A 24,534-nucleotide genomic window follows, 5' to 3' on the forward strand; every position below is an offset into this window, starting at 1 on the left:
ACTAGTTGCAGTGATTATAGATGTGAATCCCAACTCATTATGAGGCCTTTTGTGGTCTGGGAATTGACTTTATCCACATGTATCTGAGCCTTGATTCAGATGTGACATAGAAGCCATTGCTATAGTTTTATGCTAGAAGTTTAGGGCTTGGTTGTGAGGCCATTGTATACTAATGTTTGTTCTTGTGGTTGCAATGATGATAATGTGTATCCCAGCTCAATATGAGACCTTTTGTGTCTTGGAATAGACTTTGTTCACATAATCTGAGCCCAGGTTCTAATTGAAGCAGTAATATTGATCCATGTTTGGATTTGGTGTTTTGTGAGGCCATTGTTTACTCATGTTTGTTCTTGTGGTTGCAATGATGATAATGTGACACCTTTTGTGGTCTTGGTATAGACTTTGTCACATATATCTTAGCCCAGGTTCTACTTGAAGCAGTAATATTCATCCATGTTTAGGTTTTTTGCCAATGTTTGATTGTTTCTGTTTTGTTACTGCAATGATGATATATGTGAATCCCAGCTCATTATGAGACCCTTTGTGGTCCAGGAATAGCCTTTATCCACAGATATATGAGCTTAAATTCAGGATAAATCAATGATAATATTGTTTGGTTATGTAATGAAAGAAGTTGAGGTCTTGCGATGAATCCATACTTTGCCTTAATTCGTCGGAGAAATGTTCTGATCCTATGCACTACATAAACAAGATAACCCGGATCATTGCCCATGGTATTTCAATTGATATCCTTTCATTAATGTATATTCATCTTGGTTTGGTTAATGATAAGAAACAAAGAAAGAAAGTTAAAGTGATATATCTGTCTTTTATGTGTGAATGGACATATATCATGTTCTTATATGTTTATCATTTTTATCATTTTATGTGGTGGAGAGCCAATTGCCGTTTCAATCGCTAAGTTGGAAATCTGAACCCTTGTTTGCTTATCAGTACTTTGACTTCGTGGTTTCTGTTGAACAGTTGAAGTTGCCCGCTTTTGAAGCTTCTGATCTTGAAAGGGTAGATTATCTGTTTATAGTTTATGTTAAGTGTTACATTGCCTGCATTGTTTCTGGGGAGGTTGTTGACTGCGTTTTATGTTATGTCTTACTGTCTTAGGACACATTAGAGGTAGGATCAGTAGGGAACTTGTTGATTGTGTTTCAGCCCTTACATCATATAATGAGTGGAAGCATATGAGCAATGAATTTGGATGTTACAAACATATAAAATGATGGAAATGAGGAAGGAATTTGAATAGGGTTTCATAGCATTGTAGAGGGTCTATTGAAATGAGTTGTGAGGCGTGGTTTGGAGTCATAGTTGTAATATGTTGGAAATAATTTTGTTATTTTCTACGGTAAGTTGGCCACTCAAGTTTTCTAATGTTATAATTGGGTGGACTGATGATTACAGGTAGTGCTGCCATCCGTATCAACCATCAGTAGGGAACTTGTTGATTGTGTTTCAGCTCTTACATCATATAATGAGTGGAAGCAGATGAGCAATGAATTTGGATGTTACAAACATATAAAATGATGGAAACGAGGAAGGAATTTGAATAGGGTTTCATAGCATTGTAGAGGGTCTATTGAAATGAGTTGTGAGGCGTGGTTTGGAGTCATAGTTGTAATATGTTGGATATAATTTTGTTATTTTCTACGGTAAGTTGGCCACTCAAGTTTTGTAATGTTATAATTGGGTGGACTGATGATTACAGGTAGTGCTGCCATCCGTATCAACCATTAGCAATAGCTTTTCGATTTTGCACCAAGTCCCGGAAGGTCATGTTGGAGTTGCTCTTTTAAAGACTATTACTGATACATGTAATTTATATTGAACAGTTGCTCATTTGCATTGGTCTTTAACTTTGCCTATATCTCACTATTGTAAAATTTAGGATTTCATCTCAAGCTGTCTCTGATAACCCAGTATGTCCATGTTCCAGTCATCCTTCAGATTGATCAAGTAATTTTTTGATCTAACCTCTGAAGATTGATAATTTTGTCTTTCCAATCTTTCACATTAAACTCTTGTAATTTGTTTGCAGATGAGAGATATTCCATGCGGTACAAAAGGGGGTGTCATGTTCGACTTTGAGAAGATTGAGGTACAGTATGATGAGTCATTACTATTAACATGTCAAGATACTCAATTGAGATGTGATAGCGTGATAATCACAAAAAGAAAAAAAGAAAAAAAGAGATATGTAATTTGCAAATAGTCACAATATATATACACTGATTTGGCTGCCTTTTTTCAGGTTGTAAACAGTGTATGAGACACTTCTCAATTATAGTGTGCACTATGACAAGATAAGACATGGATCCAATGACAAAATTCATCATGAGATCAATCAGTTATGCAGATTGAATTCTCTTCAAGATGTCTATATTGATGTGTTTGATCAGGTAAACCGTAGTCCTAAACTTCATAGTCTATTTATAAAGAGTTAATAATGATTTAATCATGTATGTTTTTGTACACTAGTAGTGTACACAATTATCCTTTTTTGGTTTGTGATGTAAACCAAAGGATTGTTGTATAACTTAGGTAATTTGTTTTTATTGGCTCTGGCATTGGATTTTATGTTGTCCACTTAGGGCCAATCTTATTTACTAGTGTAGTTTTCCACAAAATAGTTATTCATTAAGTGTTGTGTATTTTGCATATATACTGATATAATAACCTTATTTTCCAAAATAATAATTGGTTTAATTTGAATTCTATAAAGTTGTGAAATTCAATTTAAAGAAATTTGATTATTTGCAACTTTACGAAACGGAAACGGAAACGTTCTTGGAACGTTTATTTAGAAAAAACGTTACGTTTCCGAACGAAAATATCGACTTTTATTCCGTCGCTCGGTTGCGAAAACTTACTTCACAGAAGTTGTAGAGCTCGTCGATACGAGTTCGTGGACGCGTCACGCGTTCGAATCGGACGTCGGACGTGGAAGTTATTAACGTCAGAAGTTAGTTTCCGATTTTGGAAACAAGTATAAAAAGGGCATTTTTGTAATTAGGGTTTCTATTTCTGGAAACCACACTCTCTCTCCTCTCTCTCCGTCTCTCTCTCCCTCTCACCCGATTCTCCCTCTTCAATCTCGGCTTCACCACCGATCTCCCATCTCAGGGAGACGTGGTCCTCACCGCCGGCCAAGAAGGCATCGCACCACCCCCCATAGGCGACCCCAAGGAGGACGCACACTCTCGCACCGCGCCGGAGCTCCACCAACATCTCCAAGTTGCTGTGTTTCCTCCGCCGTGTCAAAGCCAAACTCCGGTGGTCTCCAAGCTTGATTGAGGTGAGGGTTAGCATGATTAGGTTGTTGTGATGCTTGATTGTCGATTTGTGGTTGTTTGGTTGCGATTTGGAAGAGATCGGAGGAGGTGGGATTTGGGAGAGATGCCGCCGCCTTGGGCGGCGAGTGTGGGAGCGTGGAGGGGTCTAGGGGCGGTCGCCGGCGAGTGGCACGTGTACCCCACGCGCCACCACGTGCGGCGGCGCGTGAACAATGTTCTCGAAGGGCAAATTTGTAATTTACTTTTACGGACGGTGAATGTAAAAATGTGATTTACGTACAGTAATTGTAAATTTTATTTACGTACGGTAAATGTAAATATAAATTACTTTCAGTAAATGTAAAAAGTAATTTCAGAAGGGTAAATCAGTAATTAATATTTACTGAGACAGTATGTACTTTTGAATAGTATTTATACGTACAGAAATACATAAGCAGTATGTACTCGTACATAAATACGTAATGGATGAGTATTTGTACAGTAATACATGAATAGTAAATACGTGAATAGTATATAGTGAATAGTACTAAGTGAACAATAATTCGTAAACCCAGAAATTGCTGAACAGTAACAGATTATTACTGTTACGGCATTTAAAGGTTTACGAAACGTTTTTAAATTCTTTTCTTATCTTTTCAAGGTGATCGATAAATCAAGGAAATGAATTATCTTCGGAAATTGTGGAGATTCGCTCAAGTTGATAAGGTGAGTAAAATCTCACATATTTATGAATCTACCCTTGTGGAGATTCAAGATGTTTCAAGAGTTTTTAATATTGAATTACGACATATATACGATATAGTGGATTACATATATATTGTATAAATGGTAATAAGAACATATATATATAGTTTGCTATATTATATACTGTTATGAATTTATTGGAATTGGTCATTTCGATGACGAGAATTAAATATTGAGCATATGATTTAATTTGTACAATAATGAGTAGATTATTGTACGTGGTTTTAACGTTGAGATTTGTTAAATCGTTTTGTCTTCGGACGTGTTTAAGAAATATGACATGTATATAATAAAGTGGATTATATATATATATTGTATAAATGGTAAATAGGTACAAATATATATAGTTTGCTATATTATATACTGTTAGGATTTAGTTTGTGAATTATGATCACAGTGGTGATGAGAATTATATATTGAGTATGTGATGAAATTTGTACAATAATGAGTAGATTATTGTACGTGTTTATGTCTTCGGACCAGTCTTCGGACGTGTGTGGCATGTTGGAACCTAGCTTTGGCCGGGCGAAAGTTACGATACAGTTAGAGCTCTAGTCTGTCTGCCGGACATCGGGTAACGAGGAGGTTGCCCGATGTCAGACATAGGGTAGCGAGGAGGTTGCCCTATGTCGGGTGTTGGGTAGCGAGGAGGTTGCCCAACGTCGGCGGTGTACTACGTGAGGGGTAACAGAGGTGTACCAGCGCTCATTAGTACCCGTATTATAAATGCATTTGGGTAACAGAAGGGTTGCCCAATTTCTCATGAGTACTTTCATTTTCATATTTTTGGGACAACCAGATGGGCTGTCCATTGACTCATGAGTGCATTTATATTTATTGAGTCGTAGTTTGATGTATATGTTGATATGTGAGATATATTTTGTTTTATTTTACTCATACGAGCTGTGAAGCTTACCGGGTTTGTGTTTACAACCCCGGTGCACCAATTTGATGGTGTAGGGGATACTACTGCAGGTGTCGATTAGTGGAAAATCGAAGGACGACTACGGAGACTCGAAGTTGTTCATCTTCCTGCTTGTGGTGAGGGTTTTATTATAGATTTGTGTGAGAGACTTTGTGAGAATTTAATTATGAGTTGTGAGAGATTGTGAGAATTATTACATTTCCATTTTATGTAACGTTGAATTATAAATTTGGTTTGTAATAATTGGTTGTCTGAGTTGTATTGTGAACTCAGTAATGGTCCGCTGTGCATTTAAAATGATTTTGATTTACTTGAGATTGTTTTGGTGTTGTACGACTTTAATATTTTGAGTTTTTATACTCGAAATTTTAGGGTCGTTACAACTGAGGTTCCAGTGCTAAGGGTCTTTCTTGGTAGTGTCACGGTGCAACCCACATTGATCACGAGGATCATACAGGGTCAGGCGCGGGATAGACTCTCACAAGCTAAGTTGGCAGATCTTGTAGTTGATATGCTTGATGAGTGCCCTTCTGAGTGGAGAGTTGGACCCGATGGAGGGTTGAGGTTTGGGGCTAGACTGTGTGTCCCAGATTGTGATGATCTTCGGGAGGAGGTCCTTCGTACGGCACATCGATCACGTTATACCGTTCATCCAGGGAATACCAAGATGTACAACGACCTATGCAAGCAATTCTGGTGTAACGGTATGAAGAAAGATGTAGCGGAGTTTGTATCGAAGTGCCTTACATGTCAGCAAGTAAAAGCAGAACACCAACGACCAGCTGGCATATTGAAACCATTGACTATTCCTCTTTGGAAGTGGGAGCAGATATCTATGGATTTTGTGACTGGATTGCCTAGATCGAAGAAGGGTCATGATGCCATATGGGTGATTGTCGATCGGTTGACAAAGTCGGCTCATTTTCTTCTAGTGTCGATGAAGTACTCAGGGGACGACTTGGGAAACTATATGTGGATGAGGTAGTGAGACTTCATGGTGCTCCAGTTTCTATTGTTTCTGATCGAGATGCATGTTTCACTTCGAAGTTCTGGGGCAGTTTGCAGAAGGCGATGGGCACTACCTTGGATATGAGTACAGCTTTTCACCCTCAGACGGATGGACAGACGGAAAGGGTGAATCAGGTGATGGAAGACATGTTGAGAGCATGTGTGCTAGATTTCAAGGGTAGCTGGGAAGATCATTTGAGATTGATTGAGTTTGCCTACAACAACAGCTACCATTCTAGCATTGGCATGGCACCTTATAAGCCTCTTTATGGTAGACCATGTCGTTCACCGATCTGTTAGGCCGAAGTGGGTGATGAGGCACTGATGGGTCCAGAGGTGGTTCAGGAAACCACAGAGAAGATCTCGATCATTCGGGATAGAATCCGGACCGCTCAGAGCAGACAGAAGAGCTATGCGGACTTGAAGAGGAGACATGTGGAATTTGAGATCGGCGATCATGTTTTCTTGAAAGTTTCACCTATGAGGGGTGTGGTGAGATTTGGCAAGAAGGGAAAGTTGGCTCCGAGGTACGTTGGGCCCTTTGAGATACTTGAGAAGGTGGGCGAACTAGCATATCGACTAGCCTTGCCTACTAGCATGTCGGGCGTTCACAACGTCTTCCACATCTCCATGCTGAGGAAGTATATACCAGATGAGTCACATGTGATCGATCATAACACCATTGAAGTGAAGGAAAATGCCACTTTTGTTGTAGAGCCGGTTCGTATTCTGGATAGATCCACAAAAAAGCTTCAAAGGAAAGAAGTTGAGTTAGTCAAGGTATTGTGGAGTCACCATGATGAGGGTGATGCATCTTGGGAGCTAGAGTCAGACATAATGGCCAGATATCCACAGTTGTTTGTTGAGTGAGCTTGAATTTCGGGACGAAATTCCTTTAAGCGGGGTAGATTGTAATAACCCTATTTTCCAAAACAATAATTGGTTTGATTTGAATTCTATAAAGTTGTGAAATTCAATTTAAAGGAATTTGATTATTTGCAACTTTACGAAACAGAAACGGAAACGTTCTCGGGACGTTTATTTAGAAAAAACGTTACGTTTCCGAACGAAAATATCGACTTTTATTTCGTCGCTCGGTTGCGAAAACTTCCTTCATGGAAGTTGTAGAGCTCGTCGATACGAGTTCGTGGACGTGTTATGCGTTCGAATCGGATGTCGGACGTGGAAGTTATTAACGTCAGAAGTTAGTTTCCGATTTTCGAAACGAGTATAAAAAGGGCATTTTTGTGATTAGGGTTTCCATTTCTGGAAACCACACTCTCTCTCCTCTCTCTCCGTCTCTCTCTCCCTCTCACCCGATTCTCCCTTTTCCCTCTCGGCTTCACCACCGATCTCCCATCTGAGGGAGACGTGGTCCTCACCGCCGGCCTAGGAGGCATCGCACCACCCCCCGCAGGCGACCCCAAGGAGGACGCACCCTCTCGCGCCGCGCCGGAGCTCCACCAACATCTCCAAGTTGCTGCGTTTCCTCCGCCATGTCAAAGCCAAACTCCGGTGGTCTCCAAGCTTGATTGAGGTGAGGGTTAGCATGATTAGGTTGTTGTGATGCTTGATTGTCGATTTGTGGTTGTTTGGTTGTGATTTGGAAGAGATCGGAGGAGGTGGGATTTGGGAGAGATGCCGCCACCTTGGGCAGCGCGTGTGGGAGCGTGGAGGGGTCTAGGGGCGGCGTGAGGCCGTGGGGAGGAAGAGGAGGAAGAAAAGGAGAGAAATGGGGTGGCGGTGCCGTGCTACGCGCCGGCCCTAGGCTCGGCGCGTGGGCCCCACGCGCGGTCGACGGCGAGTGGCGCGTGTATCCCACGCGCCGCCACGTGCGGCGGCGCGTGAACAGTGTTCTCGAAGGGCAAATTATTATTATTACGGCATTTAAAGGTTTACGAAACGTTTCTAAATTCTTTTCTTATCTTTTCAAGGTGATCGATAAATCAAGGAAAGGAATTATCTTCGGAAATTGTGGAGATTCGCTCAAGTTGATAAGGTGAGTAAAATCTCACATATTTATGAATCTACCCTTGTGGAGATTCAAGATGTTGCAAGAGTTTTTAATATTGAATTACGACATGTATATGATATAGTGGATTACATATATATTGTATAAATGGTAATAAGTACATATATATATAATTTGTTATATTATATACTGTTATGAATTCATTGGAATTGGTCATTTCGATGACGAGAATTAAATATTGAGCATATGATTTAATTTGTACAATAATGAGTAGATTATTGTACGTGGTTTTAACGTTGAGATTTGTTAAATCATTTTGTCTTCGGACGTGTTTAAGAAATATCACATGTATATAATAAAGTGGATTATATATATATTGTATAAATGGTAAATAGGTACAAATATATATAGTTTGCTATATTATATACTGTTAGGATTTCGTTTGTGAATTATGATCACAGTGGTGATGAGAATTATATATTGAGTATGTGATGAAATTTGTACAATAATGAGTAGATTATTGTACGTGTTTATGTCTTCGGATTAGTCTTCGGACGTGTGTGGCATGTCGGAACCTAGCCTTTGGCCGGGCGAAAGTTACGATACAGTTAGAGCTCTAGTATGTCTACCGGACATCGGGTAACGAGGAGGTTGCCCGATGTCAGACATAGGGTAGCGAGGAGGTTGCCCTATGTCGGGTGTTGGGTAGCGAGGAGGTTGCCCAACGTCGGCGGTGTACTACGTGAGGGGTAACAGAGGTGTACCAGCGCTCATTAGTACCCGTATTATAAATGCATTTGGGTAACAGAATGGTTGCCCAATTTCTCATGAGTACTTTCATTTTCATATTTTTGGGACAACCAGATGGGCTGTCCATTGACTCATGAGTGCATTTATATTTATTGAGTCGTAGTTTGATGTATATGTTGATATGCGAGATATATTTTGTTTTATTTTACTCATACGAGCTGTGAAGCTTACCGGGTTTGTGTTTAGAACCCCGGTGCACCAATTCGATGGTGTAGGGGATACTACTGCAGGTGTCGATTAGTGGGAAATCGAAGGACGACTCCGGAGACTCGAAGTTGTTCATCTTCCTGCTTGTGGTGTGGGTTTTATTATAGATTTGTGTGAGAGACTTTGTGAGAATTTAATTATGAGTTGTGAGAGATTGTGAGAATTATTACATTTCCATTTTATGTAACGTTGAATTATAAATTTGGTTTGTAATAATTGGTTGTTTGAGTTGTATTGTGAACTCAGTAATGGTCCGCTGTGCATTTAAAATGATTTCGATTTACTTGAGATTGTTTTGGTGTTGTACGACTTTAATATTTTGAGTTTTTATACTCGAAATTTTAGGGTTGTTACAACTGAGGTTCCAGTGCTATCGATGAGTTAAATTATTAGGGTCATTCACTATTTTATGCAAATTTTGGAAAATCGCATTCCTTTTTTGTTGTATGATATTATTGCCTAGTCTTATGTTGTCTCTTTATTATATCGGCAACCTTATACACTTCTGTTGCAGATTGATGAGAGGATGACTATAGCAGGATATGCCCCAGTTATCAAAATTATCAATGTGCGTGTCACAACTGAAAATTCCTTTGAGCAAATGGAGGAGGAGTGCACCACGGTAAGAATTTTCTTATATTTAAATTTTCATTCATGGCTGTGTTGCAACCAATGGTTGATAAGTAAGTTGACCCTCCGTAGAGGAATTTATTTCTTAGGTACTTCCTGTTTCTTTCATTATTTAAATTTTTGTAAATGATTTTTTTTAGTGTCGAGTTAATTTCAAGTGACTGAGCAGGCGGGAGTAGTTAAGCTTTCTGGAGTGGTTAAGCTCAAATGGTATGCATGTGTCTATTAAATTTCTATGTATTGCAAATTTACTCTGTTTTTTTTTTTGTACATGTGAGGCCAAAGGCCCAGACAAAACTATAACTAAAACAACCTAACTAGCAACGCTGGTCTTAAAACTCCAATACTTGGAAATACCAGCAATGTCATCAAGGAGAGGTTCAATGATCAAAGGGGGAGGTTCATTCAAGATGCAAATACCCTTGGCATTAAGAGTGCTAGTTTTAGCCAACAAATCAGCAACATAATTCCATTCCCAGAGGTTCATTCAATTTGACATCTTTAGTGATTGATAATTAACTACACTTAGTTAAGATACCACTGATTAAATACTATAGTCTATGTGTGGTCAGTTATAGTTAAGATATCAGTGATTAAAACTTATGGTTTTTGTGAGAGGTCATATACGGTATATTTATAATTTTTGTTTGTCATCCAATGGGTGTGTGGTTCTTTTTCCCATTCAAACGATAAAAGTATCTATCAAGCTGAAATAGGCAGGTAGATGAAATATATACACTGTGAATTTAGATAGTGATTTTTCCTTCTTCTTTTATTGCTACAAATTCATTTAATTTTTGTGTGTTTTATTAATGAGTACCTGTTGTGTGTTCTCATCTGTAGGTTGGTGCTATTCTGGCTACTTTGTGATAGCAGAACCTTTTGGTGGGGACTGCAGGCTACCACCTCCTTTGCGCCATTACACAAAAGTGCATGTTCTTGGATAGATTTTGATAATGTTTCAGCTATGCTTGAAGCTGCAAGGTGAGTTTTCCAAAGCATCCATTACACAAAAGTGCATGTTCTTGGACAGATTTTGTTAATGTTTCAGCTATGCTTGAAGCTGCAAGGTGAGTTTTCTAAAGCTGCAAGGTGAGTTTTCAGCTATTTGTGCATTTTGGAGGTACCTCTTTAATGATCCAGGATTTCTGTGTTCAATTCTGCATTTTGATAGTTATTTTTCTTTGGAGATGTTTTCAGTAAGGGTTGTATAGCTAATGGATCAGTGTATCTTTTATTTGGTTTTGCAGTTTTGTTTTGGCATCCGTTTGCATTTGGATATAGACTGTTGGTACTTAGTACTGTGTCACTTGGAATTTGAGGAAGGCACAAGTCAGCTGAACTTGGGAAAGTTTTTTGGATTTGTAAGTAATGTCTTTAAATTTTTCCTATTATTGTTTTAAATTTTGAAATTGATTGGGTAGAGCTGCTATGTTTCCTGCATATATTTGATATTAGGGAATGACTCAACTGCATTTAATCTTACAGTATCAAGCCATTTCTGTTACAGGTATGACTTATTTGTTATACTGACATTGATTGTTGTTGAGTGCAAGGGTCATGTCTATCTATTTCATGCAATGAGTATTGTGTTTTGTTAATGATGACTCACTTGGTCATAGATGGTACCAAATGGAAATTAATTTATATATCCGCATAGCCTGCATTCCAAATTTTCCAGTAAATTCAAACATTGAGTATCATGTTTTGTTAGTTGATGACTCGACCATAGTTTATACAAAATGAAAAGTAAACGAGCTACTAACATAGCTTGCATTCTATAGAGTAATAGTGTTTGATATGATGACTGCTTTGTAAATTATTTCTAATTAATGATAGTTGAGAGGGTTACATCACTTTATGAAAATTGTACCAATAATTATTACTTCAAATTTACTTAGATGAAGAGACGCAACTCTACAGTAGGTGTGTATAAATTGTCCACCCTTTAAAATCAAATTATTGAAGTTTATTGGAAAATATTTGTGATTAATTTGTTTCTTTGGATTTTGGTTTGCAATGTCTGAAATTAAAGATAGATCAGGCAGAAGATGCTAATAAGATGGATAAGCCGAACTACATATTCTTCACCCGTGATGTTCTGGGCTGCTGAAGGTATTATTGCAGTATCTTTATTGCTCAACATATATGTATTAAAGCTGCCTGTTAACTGGGTGATTGAATTGTAATATCTTAAAGGTTAGATTCCCTGGTTCATGCTTGAATTGAACATATGTCATGTCTTCTTTGTAAAATTGGATCTCTGATCATGCAGTTGAAGCCTGCAAGTCTTAGCAATTGGTCATTTCAGTAAGGTGAGCAACCTTCCATCGGTCTCTACAAACTATTTCAATATTGATGATGGAATGGGTTTGAATTGACATGAATTTGGACTAATCATGAGTGACTGTCATATTATTATATGGTACGTGGTGATTACCCAAGGTATCTATATGTTATCAGTTTTTTTAATTTATTTGTATTTTGTAATTTTTTGTGTGGTAACTTTACTGTTGTAAATTTTGATTCAAAGAACAGAGTGGTAAGTGACCTGATAATGAATATTCTATGGCTGATTATGATTGTGTTTGTGATTTGTTTTTATTTTTTATTTTTTTTATTGTTTCATGGGAGAGTACACTCAGTAAGAGGATTACATGGGGTAACAAAATTGAACTAGGATTTGGTTTTTGATTATTTTGGGTTTTTGTAGGCAATGACTATGCTTTGGTTTATCCTCCTTAATTTTTATTTTCTTGGGATGACGATCTTTAGTGTACCAATTGAGTCAAGTTCATGTCGAGAGTTGAAACTAAGAGGTCATATTGAATTATGGTAACATGTAGTTTAAAGTTTACATCAAAATTAGTCTATCATGTGTGTGAGTGATGGAATTTGCATTCCAGATGCCCCAAATTAATTCAAATTCATTTATAATTTATGCTTGTATATGTGCTTCTAATTATTGCTTGTATGAGTGATGGAACTCATGCTTTTGAAGTGGGATTTCTGATAATTCATTACTGATTCTGATGTATATTCAATTTGATGTGGTTGTTTGAGCGAGGCAATTTTACAAGAAGGGAGATCAATTTTTCAGAGTTTTATTGTGGTATTGTGATTAAGAAAGTCCAAAGTTTTGCTATCTGTTTCTTCTCCCTCTTTGTGTAAGGTTGGTACTGTACTTTGCAAATTTGGTGAGAATTGATAATTTTTTCACCTGTAATGTTCATCAATAAAATAGATGGCCTCTTAAAATTGTGCTTTTTCAGTTTTAAATCTCCATAAGCAACTTGATGAAAAGTGTACATGAATTAGGGATCTCTATATTTTCATAAACTTATTTAGTAAGTCTAAATACACATGCTGGTTATTTAGGGAAGTTCTACGATTCTAGATAAACATTTTTACTGATCAATATAGTTTTGGATGTGAATTGTTATGACTGTATAATTGTATTTTGGTTTTAGTAATTTGATTTCCATTCTTGCTTGAAGATAGTGAGTAAGAGCAGTTTCTATCCATTACGGTCATTTTTCTTCATCCACTTTACATCAAAGTTAGTACCAGTTGTTTACTTTATTATTTGATTTTTCATTTTGTTTCAGGTTTTTTAAGGAGTGGATATGTTTAACTGATCTGGAAATTTTTATAAATTGAGTTTCAAGTTTATTATAATCTGCGGACTTTGAACTATGGTTGATGATAACGCCGGATGAAGCTACTGATTTAAATACGTTGCTTAAGTTTTTCAACTTATATGGAATTTATGTGTCTCCTCTTTAAAATTTAGGGGTAGTTATTAAAAGAATTTGAAGGTACATGTGCATATTAATTTATCAGGTTCATGTTTTACTGCTTGGCTCATATATATACGATTCTTATCTTTGACCTCTGAAACTTTCTAGTAATTTTCATCTTCCCTTCTGGAATCGATTCTTACCTTTCCTTCTTCAGATTCAAATGTTGCATCATTACGTACACGTTTAGTGATAGTCTCCTTAGTATGTCATTCTTCATGCTTTTAACGACTTATAATAGTCTGGTTAATGTTTTTATTTTGGCTTATGGGTTTCTTAGAATTTCTATGCTCTTGCTTACTTGTTTTGGGTTTTGGGATAATTTGCCTGGAGTTTCTTCCCTACCAATGAGTGTCATTTCCAACACTCTTCTTCTTTGACGGCACTACCAGGTTTACCTTAACATACTGAGTTAAAAATTCAATTCAGTTTTGATTATGGTTTAAGATCCTCTAATGCCTTTGCCTGTTTTTTGCTTTACCTCAATTGTCAAAAGATGTTTTGAGTGTTGTAGCTCATGACCCTTTTGCTAAATAAATGTATGACTGGAACGTAAGGAATCAAAATCTACTAATCTGATACCCAAAATCTGAGCAAAGTGTGCAGTGTATCACAATAACCTTTTACAATAAAAAGAATCACGAAAAGAAAGCGGATATGCATGTAACAAAATATATCCACTTTACAATATTATTCCATGGATTCTCGTATTTTCATTTTGTGTGGAGCTGTGATCATTCGTAGCCAATTCACAGGTAGTTTATTAGATCGAGGCAGTCATGAGGTGTGGCACGTAGTCTGTTGTTTATGGTCCATTATATGTTATAACTCTTCAAACTCCTCTTCAGTGTTATTTCTTTTTTTTTGAAATTTTCTTTTTTCCAGACTATAAAACCTTTTAAATGCCCACTTATGACTATAGTGGTTTATGATATTTACAACACTGCATTCTTTTCTCAATTCTTGCGAGTAAGGGAGCCATTTTGCGTTTGAGCCTTTCTCACTGTGATATGTACATAACTCTGAAGAATTTGGGAATTGATGAAGAAGGGTGTAGTATTAAAACAAACTGATTGAGGTATGGGTCTCTGTTTTCGTTTACATTTGAAGCTCCATATCCTCTGCACTTGCATTTATCAACCTGGATTGCACGGTTATTATATTGAGATATGACTTACTACCCTGCATGCTGATGTTAGGATTATTAATGCATATCAGATGATATTATTACTAAATGATTGGGATGTTATTTATGAACTCAAAATTTTAGATTCAACCACTGTATATAGTTTTACTTATGTGATTGATTCTGTCTTGTGTTGCAGTGTTTGAAATTGACGCACAAGATGCTAAAAAGATGGATAAGATGAGCTATGCGTTGGTGGTTGAAACTTATGCGTTGGTGGTTGTGGCAGGTTTGTTTTGGTTGTGACAGCAATGCCAATTATAAATTCAATTATAAACTAACTGCGGAACACAAGGTAAATAAATTGAGTGGTTGAGCAATTAAGGGGATCTGATGGAATTTCGAGTTGCAGCTTTACGTGTGCTGAATGAATTTGGGTTTTCAATAAACAAAATCAAAATTAAAAATTCATTTTGCAATCAACCTAAATGATGATACAATGTAGACAACACATGGAGTAATTGAAAATTTATGAAAATAAATGAATTGAGACTATCTGAATTTGGATCATGTCTCAGAAGGTCATGTTGGAGTTGTTCTTTTTAAGACTATTACTGCTGATACAGGTACTTTGCATTGCACAGTTCCTCGTTTGCATTGTTCTTTAACTTGGCCTATATCTCACTTATTGTAAAATTTAGGATTTCATCTCAAGCTGTCTCTAATAACCCAGTATGACCATGTTCAAGTCACCCTTCAGATCGATCAAGTAATTTTCTGATCGAACCTCTGAAGATTGATAATTTTGTCTTTCCAATCTTTCACTTTAACCACTAGTAATTTTTTTTCAGGTGAGGGATATTCCATGCGGTAGAAAAGGGGTCATGATCGACTTTGAGATGATTGAGGTACATATTATGAGCCATTACTGTTAATGTCAATTGAGATGTGATAACGTATAATGCCAAAAAAAAAGAAAGATGTAATGTGCAAATAGTCGCAATCTATATACACTGATTTGGCTGCCTTTTTTCAGGTGGTGAAAAAACTGCGTAAGGAATATGTGTACATGACACTTCTCAATTATGGTGTGCACTATGACAAGAGATGGATCTATGAGATTAATCAGTTCTGCAGCTTGAATTCTCTTCAAGATGTCGATCTATATTGATGTGTTTGATCAGGTAAGCTGTAGTCCTAAACTTCATAGTCTTTTATAAAGAGTTAATAATGATTTATTCGTGTATGTTTTTGTACACCAGTAGTATACATCTATCCCTTTTTGGTTTGTGTTGTAAACCAGAGGATTGTTACATAACTTAGGGAATTTATTTTTATTGGCTCTGGCATTGGATTTTATGTTGTCCACTTAGTGGCCAATCATATTTGCTAGTGTAGTTTTCCACAAAATAGTTGTTGATTAAGTGATGTGGTATTCTGCATATATACTGAGGTTCTAGTGCTATCGAGGAGTTAGATTATTAGGATCATTCATTATTTTATGCAAATGTTGGAAAATCTCATTTTGGTGACCTCTTTTGTTGTATGATTTTGTTGCCTGGTCTTATGTTGTCTCTTTATTATATCCGCAACCTTTTCATTTTTGTTTGTTCATATACACTTATGTTGCAGATTGATGAGAGGTTGAAAGATACTCTTCACGTTGACTGTACCAGATATGACCCAGTTATCAAAATTATAAATGTGCGTGTCACAAAGCCATAGATTCCTGATAATATTAGAAGGAACTTTTAGCAAATGGAGGAAGAGTGCACTAGGATAAGGATGACAAAGAGTTTCTTATATTTAAATTTTCATTCATGGCTGTGTGCAAGCAATAGTTGGTAAGTACTCTAAATCTATCCACAGATGAATTTCTTTCTTAGGTACTTCCTGTTTCTTTCTTTCTTATTTAAACTTCTATATGTAATTTTCTTTACTGTCGAATTATGTCGTGGTAACGGAACAGGCAGGAGTAGTTAAGCTTTCTTGATTTTTTTACTAAGATGTACATGCTGCTGTAACAACTGTTGTTGGCTCAAATGGTATGCAAATTGTGTTGTCTCTGATTGATGTGTCTATTAAATTTCTATATATTGCAAACTAGTACTCTTCGTGATAATTAATTGTCATTGCTAATTGGAATATGCTCTTCAAATCATATTATTCTTTGATTTAAAATTTGGGGTGATATCAATGTTCAGTGGTTTGGACAAGGAAGTATTTATGTCTTTCATTGGTTTTAATTTATGCATGTTTGAATATGGAAAGATTTCAGGGGTGCCATATACTAGAATTTGGGAAGTTTTAGAATTTTTTGATTGAACATAGTGGGTGACGCCTGTGTTCTTTTAATTCGAGTGCAATCAATTTTGGCATTATTTTTAATTGGTTAGTGATGAGTGTTTGTTCCTAATAATAAAGGTTTTCCTGAGAGTTTAGTAGGTGACAACATAATTTAAATAAAAAAAGATATTATTGAGCTTCGTGTTATGTGATCAGGTCCAACGGTGCAAGAGATTAATCTAGCTGGTAAATGGTAGTTATCATTTATAAACTGATAAATGATAGTTATCACTTATCAGGGACTGTTTGCAGATTCAGTTTTGTGTAAGCTTTAATTTGGTTGTTCGTTTTTGAATTCGGCTGTCAGCCAATTGAGCGTTGTTCTATATGGGATTTGTTCTCACAAGTCTTGGTTATTCTCTAAAGAAGACATTTTAGAAGTTTAATTGGTTCAATTTTCGTTCGAAGATGGGGACTTTAATTTCATTTGGTAGGGAAATTGAGGTTTGTAATGTATTTGGTTACGTAATTGTAATGTTATTTTCCCCCTTTTTTGGGTGGATTCATCTGCATTCATATTGAAATATTACAAAGTGGCCCATCTTATTTGTTTGCATTACCATGTGACAACTTGGTTTTATTGACTCAGTTCACAGGGGAAGTGTTGGGTTGTTATCATTCTATATAATATTTATACACAACTCATAGTATTACCTGGAATTATAATCCATAAGATGAAATCGTAAGGGGTGTCATCAAAATTAACTAACTATATTTCAATCCCTTGGAGGACATATTATTCTGGCTTGATGTGTGTCTACCAGATAAACCAATTGTATTCCAATCCCCTTGATCACATAGTCTTCAGCAGGTAAATACCCATAAATACCCATAAATACCAAAATAATTATGAACTGGCTACTTAGCTAATTATACTAAAACATATAAAGTAAAAGATCTGGTTAGCTGCATATTGTCTTTGTACATGTTGCTGTAATTTTCAGCTGTACTGATGTTACACTAACAGTAGTTTATTTACAGCAGGGAACCAAATTGCAGTTGTGCTTATCTTTGATGGCCAATCAAGGTAATGCTTCTTCTTGCTCCATGCTTTTTTTTATCTGGATATTCTGAGGCTTTGTTGAAGTATTAAAATCTGAACTGTGAATCGGGTGTGGGTCTTCTCTCTGCTTTTTTTTTTTTTACTATCATATATGTTTTGTAATTGTTTAATATTGGTGTTTGTCAATTATTAAATGAAATTTATTCATTTAATAGCCGAGTTTTTGAGAGATAAAGATTGAATGAGTCAAGATGGCAGTAGAAAAGAGTTAGCTGTGTTTAAAGGAACACAAACTGACTGATTACTGCTTTTAAAGATACCGATGATTAAATAATAGTCTATGTGAGGTCATTTTTAGGTAAGATGGCTGTGATTCTCTTTTTTTTGTGAGATCATATGGTATATTTACTATGTAGCACGGACACGAGTGTCCGTATTAGACACGATTCGATACGTAGACACGGCATATAAAATTTTTTTTAGACACGGACACGTGGTGGACACGTCAATTAAAATTATTTTAATATATATATTTATTAAAAAAATAATTTAAAACTTTGAAAGTATTTAGATGTGTATATATATTAAAGTGTGCATATATATAACAAAAATTGAATCTGTTGGAATGGTTGAGGATTTGTTGGATCATTTGGATGACCAAGGTTCGAATCCCACCACAAGCATTTTTATTTTTATCATGAGTTTCTCTCCTTATATATATTAAAGTGTGCATAAATATAACAAAAACTGAATCTGTTGGAATGGTTGAGGAGTTGTTGGGTGCCTTGGATGACCAAGGTTCGATTCTCACCATAAGCACTTTAACTTTTATTATGAGTTGGTGCGTGTCCGCGTGTCCAATTTGGATACTCGCGTGTCAGATTCCGACACTCGCGTGTCCGGGCCGTGTCCAAATTGAGTTCGCGTGTCCGAACGTGTCCGTGTCCGTGTCCGTGTCGGTGTCGGTGTCGGACACGCAATACGGACCCTTATCCGCGCGTCCGTGCTTCATAGTATATTTATCATTTTGGTTTGTCATCGAGTGGGGTTATGGTTCTTTTTCCTATTCAAACGATAACAGTATCTATCAAGTTGAAATAGTCAAGTAGATGAAATAGGTACACTGTGAGTTTAGAAAGTGATTTTTCCTTTTTTCTGTCTTTTTCCTTCTTCTTTTATTGGTACTAATTTACTATATATCATACGCCGGTAGCCTTTTGAACAGTATCGCTACAGTAGTGAACAATAGAGGGCTACTAGGCCGGGTTGTGGTTTACTGTTAGGTTGGGTTGGGTCGGGTCGCCATCTTTTGTGGTACTATTTTTGAGTTAGTCGGTGCACTGTAGCTAAGCCACTGTTCCCAACTGGCGTGGAAATTACGGTTCTTCCCTAAGTTTTATTTTAATTGCGGAGTTGCCATTAGCCTGGGTATAAAAGTCAGAGATGGTGTACACGTGTCATAATTGCGAGGCTTCGACAGAAATCTCGGTGAAGCTTCTCCGGTTGGTTTTTATATTTCCTCGGCAATCTAGAAAGACATATCGAGGTAAATCAGGTGTCTTCTCATCGACGCAATTGTTTTCAGAAAGGGGGAGCTCTATATTCTCATCTACGCTAATCATTCTTCAGGGTATCGAGGTTCTTTCTCATGGCCGGAGTCACCCAGAAAATATGATTGAGGAAGTTTTGAGTTTGTTCAGCGGAGTAATTCGGGTTTGAATTGCGAGAGAAGGGGGAGGCGTTGCAGAGAGTGCGAGAAAGGAATCAACAGAAATCGCCCTTCATTGTTCTGAAAGCAATTGCAGAGATCTCAAAAGAGGGAAAACATGAGCTGAGTAGCCCAATCGACATAGGACAAGTTGATCGACCAGTACTACTGAGGGCTTCCGGTGCTCTCTCTTGATCAGTTAGTAAAGGAGCTTTTGGGTTGTTGCTATTGGTTTTCACTTTTGAGTGTATGTTGCTAGGAATAACTCATATGTATTTTACAGGTACTTGAACCGTTCAATTGACAAAGAGGATAAGAGATGGTTCTCTACGTGGTATGTACAGTTGTGGTTTACTCATATAAACAGCCTATGGCAATGCTTGGATATCTATCATACTGTAGACCTCTTCTCTCTTGCTAACCTTCTTACTCGACACCTCAGCTACAAATTACTGAAATGCCTCTCTGTAAGTATATCAACCTAATTCTCTCCCTTCTTTCCTTTTGCTTGGGTGCAGGACCCTGGTGGCGCAAGAGATTTGAGGCTTCAACCTTCTTCATTATGCATGGGTAGTACGAGTGCGTGGGGAGTGGGTTTTCTTAGACGGTTTAGAGTTTAGATATATTGGAGAGCAGAAAGGAAGAAAATCATCAGGGAGATTGCAGACGGTTTTGATATGGGTTCTACCAATAGGAGGAAAGAAGATGCAGAGGAAAGGAAGGAAAAAGGAAAGGTACTTTGGATCGGCTCTTAAGATTTGTGTATTTTCTTTACTTTTCTTCTGATGGATTACAATAAATATGAATTTTTGTCTTTTCATATCCGGGTTATGATCACATAGGCCATTTCACCATTTTTACGTCTGAATTAATTAATGTAGAATGTTCTGTTTTACTCTGAATGCAGATGACGAACAGAGTCAATATTGCATTCCGTAAGTATGTTCACCATGTGTAGATAACATTGATAACACATCATATGAGGTTTAGTATCATGGAATTTGATTATGTTTTTCCCTCTTTGCTATAGCTTGTTGTAGTGAATCCACAACTGATAAACTTCCTGTGAGAAAGGAAAGCAGAGCTGGAGAACACTACTCGAATATTTCTAAGAGACTGGAGGAGACTGGACCTCAGCTGTGTTAACCGTCGTTAATTAGAGTCCAAGTCTCTGTCTGGAAACAACAAAATTGGTTCCATGTATGATGTATCAACACCCTGTAATTGAGAAAGGGTAAGTAATGCTCTCCCATAACAATTGCAGTAGTTAATGTTTAATCTATAAACTGTTTCATTTACCTTTGACAGGGAGAATGTTAATACTAATGATGCAGAACATGGAACAAAATTGCTCAGTAGACTGGTGTTAGTACACTAAAAGGTCTAATGAAAGGTAATAACTGAAAGGTAAAATGTTAAAATCAGTAGATCAGTCTATCTTAACATGGTCCTTCTTCGATCTTACATTGTCATTACTATTTGAAGTGTGACTTATGTAGTTATGTATATGCAGGTCTTTTATTATCATCTATGACTTCTTTACAGTTCAGTTTTATTTAAGACCGATTTTGTATTTTCTTTCCCACCTACTTTAGTGAGTCTTTTTATTATTGAGCCTTAAATTCTTCCAATGGATATTAGACGTTTAGACTGCCATATATTTTTATACTTATTCTTAAACTTTCTTTTTATTGAAAATGGGCTTCATAATGAACAAATTGAAGAAACAGATTAAGATGATCGAGTTAGAGTTAGAGTTCGTATGCAACTAATTGTAGACTTTTGCTAAAATTAAAACTCTACTAGATCACCATTAGCTTTAGCCACTAAGCCATTTGACTATAAAAAAGAAGTGATTCATATTTCATCAAAGGGGAACAATTAGATCAAGAAGGACAGTGAGAAACTGAAAATATAGGAGCCTATTTGAATAATGGAGGAGAAAAAATAGCAGTTGGTTTTGTTCGTTGTGATTACCACATTTATCATTTGAATTTATGTTTTAGCGAACTTCCTATATTCCTTCATTGTGCAAGAGTGCTATCAATGTTAATGAAAGTTTTGTATTTTCTAATTCGATCATCTTAATCTTTTTCTTCAATTTGGTATTTTTTATTTTTCTATGCAGGTGGTTGTCTTTTGCTTTTTCCTTCCACACTTCTTTTTTATTACAATATAAATATAACAATAACATTTTTTCCCTTATTGTTGGTTTATGATAGATAAGAATGTTATGTGTGTGGCAATTGCATGTAAGCTTTAGAGTTCCATTGTATCACATCTTCTTTTTCTTTGAAAGGAATTATTACATAATCTAAATTATTTTTGCTGATGTTCTTCATTTTGGGTTTTATGTTCCCCTTACATATATGTTTGGTTTTTCTTCTTCTTTTCAGTTTTTATTTTGAGATTCTTTTTTCAATCAATTTATTATATGAACAGTCTAATGAAAAGTAGTTGTTTATATTAATATTGTTTATGTGATTTTTGACCTACTCTATTGTTTGCATTTCATTACAGTTCTGAATTTTTCTAAATTGAAGAGCAGTCAGTTTTGTTCATAAGAGTTTTCTGTGAAGGTATTACTTCTTTCATATACATATTATATGTGGATCTTCCCTCATTTTTGGAACATAAAAAAATTCAACCAAATTTTTTTCATGCTAACCAAATAGCTAGCTGAGGGATAAGATTACTATGTGAAAGCTGAGGAATAAGCTGAGTCTGTTTTTCGTGCTGAAGGTATTGAAGCATCCGACTATGCTAGCTCTTTGTCCTACAGCTATGCACCAGATACTACCTAGATTATTACATTTTCCCCATTGGGTATATCTCTCCCCTTGCTTCTATTTTGTGCTTCAATAGTATTGTTAGCTTTTAGGATGCAGTTGTGTTTTTATGAAATAATTATGATTTATAATGTCCGGATTTATGTTTAGGAGAAGGATTAAAACTACATTTGGAGTTTATTTTTTCATCCTTTTCAGTAATTATATAATTAAAAATTGGATTTTAGTTTAGATTTGTCGGTAAGGTTCAGGCATCAACTGCTCTATTGATAGTTCTATAATCCACTGATCAAGTGAATCAAAATCTTTGATCATCATCTTGCAGAGATTCATACAAGATTTGAAATTAAATACAAGTTTTTGAATTGATGTGAAACCAAGGCAAGAGGGGGGCAGAAACAAGCTCTATGTAAGTAGGTATTCATCTGAATTCTTGGTTTTTTATTTTTATTTTTAATTTGCATTTTGATTCCCATTCCCATTTCCCACCAGGCCCTCATTACTTTTATAGAAAGACATCAATATGCAGATCAAGAGCATCAGATGCTCTGAGAAAAAATAGCCTCATCTCAAAATCTCAATCGTCAAGGTAAAATATTTTAAAAACTCTATTTGATATGAATTATGGGTCATTGAGATTAGTCTGTTTTGTATATGAACATTACTGAGATTTTTCTTTTCTTGGTAATCATCACCTCCCAATTGTTTTTATCGTGGGTATGGTTATAGTTATTTCCCTACATCAAGCTGGCATCAGAAGCTGTCGTTGCACTTATGAATTTCGATCCTTCAGTCCTAGGTGGAACCAAGATGGTGATTACAACAGCGAATTCGAATTTCAGTGGATTTCTGGGCATAGTTGAGGGTATGTATGTTTTAATTTCAAGCGTTTTTCTTAGATGCATATAAAATGAGGGGTAGATTTAATAGACTTGGTTTTACTTATCTTTTATTATATGTTTCATTTACTCTATGGGAATGTTAAATCTTTTTTTTCACTGAAAGTTCCTACAATTAGGAGACTACCCCAAAGGTCTTAGGGAAGTCTATAGTTGAACACCAAGCATGAATATTGAGCTTCTGAAACTTTTGAAATATTGTAAAAACATCACAAAATCAGCAATTAGATACCGTAGACAAAAGTTGATTTCCATAATTATTTTAATATTTGTAAAATGTGTTGTTAACCTATTGAAAATACTGGAGACAAAAGTTGTGTTTCATTTCCAACTTTCATTCTTAATTGACGTGTAGGCATCGTTGATTTTCTTAGGACACAGGTTTTGCTTTCGAGAACTTGGAACAATGAGCATTATGATAGATAATGTGTTTAATTTCACAGGTGTTTGAGCCTCAGAGAGAACGGAAAATGCTCAAGCATTTTGATGAGTATTCAAAAGGTGATCATAGATCGGATAATATAGTTTCTTTTTTATAAGATGTTAGAGTAAGTGCTATTTGAATTTATTGATGCAAGACTTGATTAGAAGGAAGGTTGCTGTCACTATGTGCTTTTATTTTAGAACAATATGGAACATGACAAGATCTGATTGAACTACTTTTGAAATGCTTTAGCTTAGCTATATTCTCAACAGATCTCTTTGAGCCTAGGAACCAACTCATTTTGTGCATGTATATATAGAGATTGTAGTTGCAGTGGAAACTGTTACTCTACTGTGATGAAAAAACTATATGATGATCCACATTTTTTTGTAAATATCTGAATACATTATCATGCCATTTTATATAACTAGACGAATAATGTTTCTGTTTAAACATTTGCGTGTTTTGTTTGATCAGAATTCCTTATTCCTAAATTCCCTGGATAGTTGCTTCATCATTAGTCATTGTAGAATTGAACCGCAGCAACGCGCGGGTAAATTTCTAGTTCATTTAATATTTGTATGTTTTATTATTGAGTACCTGTTGAGTGTTCTTATCTGTAGGTTGGTGCTTTTCTGGTTACTTTGTGATAGCAGAGCCTTTTGGTGGGGACTGCTGCCTACCACCTCCTTTACGCCATTACACAGAAGTGCATGTTCTTGGACAGATTTGGTTAATGTTTCAGCTATGCCTGAAGCTGCACGGTGAGTTTTCCAAGGCATCACTACACAGAAGCGCATGTTCTTGGACATATTTTGTTAATGCTTCAGCTATG

General features: G+C 36.2%; 3 non-coding genes across 3 annotated transcripts; all 3 read left to right on the forward strand.

Moving 5' to 3' along the window:
- LOC126785524 (small nucleolar RNA snoR69Y) lies at positions 1 to 95 on the forward strand. The gene has a single exon (XR_007671058.1). It is a non-coding gene; the product is annotated as a small nucleolar RNA snoR69Y (small nucleolar RNA).
- An 88-nt stretch (positions 96 to 183) lies between these two features.
- Positions 184 to 274, forward strand: LOC126785526 (small nucleolar RNA snoR69Y). The gene has a single exon (XR_007671059.1). It is a non-coding gene; the product is annotated as a small nucleolar RNA snoR69Y (small nucleolar RNA).
- Positions 275 to 492: 218 nt separating this feature from the next.
- Positions 493 to 587, forward strand: LOC126785523 (small nucleolar RNA snoR69Y). The gene has a single exon (XR_007671057.1). It is a non-coding gene; the product is annotated as a small nucleolar RNA snoR69Y (small nucleolar RNA).
- The last annotated feature ends 23,947 nt before the right edge of the window (positions 588 to 24,534 follow it).

Source organism: Argentina anserina, chromosome 2, assembly GCF_933775445.1.
Source record: "Argentina anserina chromosome 2, drPotAnse1.1, whole genome shotgun sequence".
Classification (NCBI taxonomy): Eukaryota; Viridiplantae; Streptophyta; class Magnoliopsida; order Rosales; family Rosaceae; genus Argentina; species Argentina anserina.